Source organism: Pantherophis guttatus, chromosome 3 (assembly GCF_059756535.1).
Source record: "Pantherophis guttatus breed Tessera chromosome 3, ASM5975653v1, whole genome shotgun sequence".
Classification (NCBI taxonomy): Eukaryota; Metazoa; Chordata; class Lepidosauria; order Squamata; family Colubridae; genus Pantherophis; species Pantherophis guttatus.
Genome location: NC_142065.1, coordinates 108,446,959 through 108,452,958, shown reverse-complemented (window position 1 = coordinate 108,452,958; position 6,000 = coordinate 108,446,959).

Here is a 6,000-nt window from a genome sequence, read left to right as displayed (position 1 = left end):
CAATGGCCTCTTGTTGCAAGTACTATCATTTCTTTGAAGCACAACTCAAAGAGTTTGTCCATTATCGATTACTCCTTCCTGCTTCACCACATGCTCTGCTTGTTAGCTAAACTAATAGGTGAAGCATAGGGAGCATCCTCATTGCATTTTGCAGCCTTGCCTCCAAACTTGTGATCTGATATTCAGATTATTTCTAAACAGTTGTCTAACAATCTCTTTAAAGTGTGGTGACCCTGTGACCAAAATTAGCCCGGCTGAGAAGTCTCAGGCCTAGAGAAATGAAGTACCTCAGCCTGCTAGCTGAGTAACTTAACATGCACCATTTTTTTTAAAAAATTTGATTTATATGCCGCCCTTCTCCGGAGACTCAGGGCGGCTTACAATGCGTTAAGCAATAAAATTAAGCAAAAAAAATCACCATTCAAAGCATCCTCCTACACTTCCTCCACCCTGCCACAGATGTAGAGTTAGGGGACAAGCAAACCTCCTAAAACCATACTAGTAAAATACTAAAACAAGCTTCAAGCCCATTCCACTATGAGGCAAAAGAAAGGAGAACAAGAATGTGTAATTCTATTTCAGTATAATTAGGGTTTGCATTTGATACATAGCAGTCACTAAAATTGTTTTATAATGACTTTGTTATCTTTTCTTTACTAAATTTACTTATTAAAAGCTCTCTTGTCCTTGAATGTCTGCTTATCTATTTCTAGTCTGGCTTGCCAAGCAAAGCCTGACAAACATGATTGGTAGTACTTCCTTATGGATAGGTGATGTTTCATCAAAGGGAAAATTAAGCTGGGGAATCCTCCAATTTCCTTCCCTTGTCCCACATTAAAACTGTAAAGACTGGAGGGCGCACACTAGTTTTTATTGAGGCAATATAAGGTTGAGAGTGGGGTAGGACAATTTATGTCAGCAGAGGTAATGGTGGCAAATTAAAAAAAACAAATCTATTGTAAAACTACCCACACTAACCAAGTGTTCCACTACCAAAGTCACAAGCCAATCTTCCACAAGAGAAACTATGTAAGACAAACACAAACACACTGCAACCCTGAACATCAGGAAAATGAAAACAAATCATCTATATAACTTCCAATAAAATAGATACCTACGCAACTTTATCAAATGTACCTGATCACTCAGCTCACTACTGCACAACCAACATAAGTTAGGAAAAGGATAACACTGCCATACATTAAAAATATTTCAGAAATAACCAACAGACTACTACAACCACATAGCATCACTGTAGTATGCAAACCAACTAAAGTCCTCCAAAACATATTAAGTAAATCAAAAGACCCAGCAACCAAAAAAGAAAAACAGGAATAATCTACAACACATATATATTGTAAGGACTGTAACAGCCACTATGTAGGATAAACAGGCAAAGACTAACAGAGCACATTCCTGAACACCAACTGGCAGTCAGAACACATGATGAAAACTAATTAATTGCACAACACATGGACAAGTTTAACCATAGTTTCAATTGAGAATCCTGGACCAAACCAAATCTAGAGAAACTAGAGAATTCCTGAAAGCTTGGCACAAATCAGCCATCAATAGATACATAGATATACATCTACAAAAGAGACAATCAACAAGGAAACAAAAAGACAAAAACATCTCCTCCCCAGCAATAAACACCCAGATAATCAGAGATTAACACTAGGATTAGTATCAAAGCAACAATTAAGCAGTAAATAATAGCCCAATCAGAGAACTTCCAAATCAGATAAACTATTAAAACAAGTAAGCCACAGCCTAATCAAGGAACTATCAAGAATATTCCCACTAATACTAACAGGGCAAGCCAGTTGTATATAAATAGAGAGCAAGCTCCACTCTCTCTAGTACTGATAATGTTACCTAGTTGGATGATGAAACATCTGCAAGAAAGCAACCAAGCTCAGAGAGAATCAAGTACCCTACAAATATGGAAATGGAATAGTCATTTTAAAATAAATGTACATATACTATTTGAGTTAAGATGTTTTGGGAAAGCGCTATAGGCATTTTGTGAAGTTTTTCTTGCTTTTGCTCTTGAATTTTCCTTTGTAAAGGAAAGTTATAAGCAACTATATATTTTATGCTATGAATCTTTCAGATCTGTCCCTTTTTCACATTTGTCCTTTATTTTTTCCAAACTATAATAGTATAGTTTTAATAAACAAAGATAATACTTAACCATCCACCTTCTCTTATTTAGAACAATTATTCTATTTCATATGTATAGCTATGATTTGATTAAAAAATTGTATAATATGTTGTTTTTTTATATAACACAGAAACAAAAATCCTTCCTGCTATAAGCACAGGGGAAACATTGAATAGAGGCATCAGGATTAGATGGAAGGAACATCTTAGGGAAAAGTTTCTCAAAATTGGCAGTACCACAATTTCCTAAAATTAAGAATGAAGTGGTCAAATATTCCCCACATCCTGAGTAAACTAATGATTTTACTGGTCTTAAGTCTGAGCTTATTTTAATATTTAAATTTTATTCTATAAATCACCAGGGTATTGCAAACCTTGTAGTTCATCAGTTGCCTACTGTACAAGTCAACTCAGGAGCAAAACAAAGCAAAGAATATTTTGAGGGCTAGGGTTGCCAGGTCTGCTTCCAAAAAATAGCGGACAAGCGGGGGAGGAGGGGTTTAAGTAGTAAAAAAATAAAAAAAATTACAATTAAATTATATATTTTCTTACAAACATTTTAACACGTATTAAAATAATCACTTCAAAACTTCACTTAAAATTCAAAACATCAAATATAATAATATGTAAAATATTAAATTACATTTTACTTTGCTGTTGTGTGTATTTTTTATTTGACTGCGCAGCTTTGATCAATTCTTTGTGTTTAAGGAATAATTCTTTAATTTCAGTACAACATTGAGAAATATTAAAAAATATACAAAGTTCACTTTGAACTGATGGTACAAGCAGTCGGTTATGTTTGTCAGTCCACAAATTTCTCATGACGCTGAAAATTCGTTCAACGTTTGCATTTGATACTGGAATTGATGCACAATACTGGAACAGTTTCAGTAAACTCGGAGCTGGCTCTTTCTTGAAAAAGTACGTCCACTTATCAAGGGATGAATCGCCCTGCAGATGAACATAAACTTCTTCTAAGGCAGAAATTTCATCGAAGAGAGTGTTGGGTGGAAGTTCTTCTCTCCATGGTGATAATAACCAGATGTTCGTCATTTTTCCTAAAGTTGGAGGATTATTGCGATCAATTTGATTGAAACAATTTAGCGTCTCATATACTGAATCAGTGAAATTATACCACTTTTCTAGGTACGCAATGGCTCTTTGATACACGTTGATGGCTTCTTTCTTGAACTTTTGCACGGCATTCTCAGGCAAATGTTTTTTACGTAAGGCAAATAAAACTTTCATTACAAAAAACTGCTCATCGTATTTTTTTTGCAAAGAATCACACAGCTTACACATGATAATGTGAAGATCACATGCAAGAATTTTCTTGCTTTCCAGCTTCAGTAAGGTGTCTTGCATTATTGACATGAAGAAGTGCGTGAAATATAAATACAATTCTGAAATTGTTGGTTCATCGTCCTTTGCGAGTTCATTTTCCTGATCCGAAATAAGGTTCCAGATAACCTTATGGCACTCATCAGATCCAAGAGAAATAAAATACGATTTTAGAGGTATCCAGTTTAAAAGAAGTCTTTCGACTGCTTTAAACAAACTTAACCAACGTGTTGGAACATGGCGCAAAACTTCATGGAATTCTGACTCGCAAAACTCAAAAAATCATTTCAACTCTTCTCGTTTCTTCGCAGAATTCGAAAATTCGGCAAAAACCTTCAGCACTACATTTTCGATATCAAAAGATAACTGCTTTAATGCATTTTTTGCGCTGTTGTGTAAAATGTGATTATTGCAATGAGCAGCTACAATATTGTCATTTTCCAGCAATAATTTTTGGTAAATTGACTGATGCATTATCTGCTGAGTAAACTGAAACATTATTTATTTCCAATTCGTTATCACTAAGAACTCGACACAGCTGATTTTTTATTGATGTAGAATCTTCAAAAGAATCCTCATAAAAGTCTAAAATTTTCACACACAGTCCTTCTTCACAAGTAAAATATTGTACAACAACGGGATACATTTTGCGATTTCCCTTGTTTGATGCATCAGTGGAGAGAGAAAATGGAATTCCAGTTTTAAGATCATTGAGAACCAACTCAATAGAAAAAGGATACAAAACCTCATTGACAATAGCTGATGATTTGGTTCTTCCACAAGACATCTTTTTTTTACAATTTCTGAGTCATCAAAAATTTGCTTCATTAACTTAATACCGCATTCTTGAGCCAGGAAAGAAATATGGTATTTGATCCCATGGTAAGTTTCAGCCATTTCAGCTACAGTCACTTTCTCACTGAAAGAGGAGTCTTTAACAATGAAAAACTAATTGATTCGCTTGTTGCTGGAAGCTATTTTCTCCTTATCTAAATGATTTTTTGTGCTTGCATGCTGTGTGACAGCTTTTATACCATTATATTCAATTGTGAACGGTTTCTGACACAATTTACAGTAGGCCGTCGTATTTGTTCTGTCGGTTTCATTGTTGGTAATCCATGCAAAAGTAGCTTCCCAGTCTTTGGTGTATTTGCACACTCCTCTCTTTCATTTTAAAGAATTTGAAATCTCGCCGCTGTCACTCTCATCACTCGACGCCATTTTAGGTCAGTCGATACAAGCTACAATACATTTTAAAAATGTGAACTGTACATAATTTTATAATATATTTTTATTTTAATCTCATCATTAATTTTTTCGGAGAATCGAGTTCAATGGATATTCGATCTTTGTCTCATTCTAACTTATGAAAAAAAAGACAAAATGCGATTCTCCTATCCTTATTCTCTTAGACTCTACATCTTTAGATTACGTACCATTTCATCATAAAGCTTTTGAATAAAAAAAATGTCCACTATTTTGTGAAAAAAAATAGTGAACATAATGTGAAAAAAGTGGACTGTCCGCTCAAATAGTGGACACTTGGCAACTCTATTGAGGGCTCCTGCTTTGTCTGAACAAATCTGATTTATTTTTTTTTTAAAGAAAAACTGGGAATACTACTACTTTTCTCCCCCTAAAATATTTACAAATATATTTATTGCACAGGGATTCACAACCACCATTTGAAAAATCCTATTTTAGGAAGCTATTTTAGGAAGCATAGTTCATGCACATTCTCCGTACAGATGCCCAGAATGGGTCCTCTCACAGAGAATTCATACAAATACCCACATTCCAAGAAAGCACATAGGAAGAGGAAAGGCATAATACAAACTCTAGTTTTTTGTAAGACTCTGGGTAACAATTGGCTTTGGCGAAAACTTGTATTTTAATTTTTTTACTTACACTGTTGCTTTACTTATAAGTAAAAAAAAACCCTCTAGGATCTCTGATCTATGGATTTATACAACTTTTCATTTTTAATGGGATTTTTATCTGTAAATTTGTTTCTGGGATCATTTGTCATTGAATGACAAATCTGGATCATACTTCTTTCTTCCAACCATCATCATTATTATTATTGTCAGAGTATATTCATGAACTGGAATAGGGCATAGCAACAGGTCAGCCAATGAGGACTGTTTGGTAACTGAAACATAGAATTTGTTGTATGGGACCATAAGAGACAGTTTGGAGCCTGGGTATGGCTTAACTGTTCTGTATATAAGCTTGAGGTCACTAGCTTCCTCCTCCTCCATTTTTGCCACCTCCATTTTGTGCCGTGTTTGTACTTGCTATTTCTCTTTTCTACAACGTGGAAAAACCTACAAGGGTATTGTATGCCTTATGTGTTGTTATGTATATAAAGACGTTTTGAATCCTGCTTAATAGTCTGCTTGTGTGTGCTGCAACAAACTCTGACATTATTTATTATTATTATTATTATTATTATTATTATTATTATTATTATTATTATTATTTACTTTA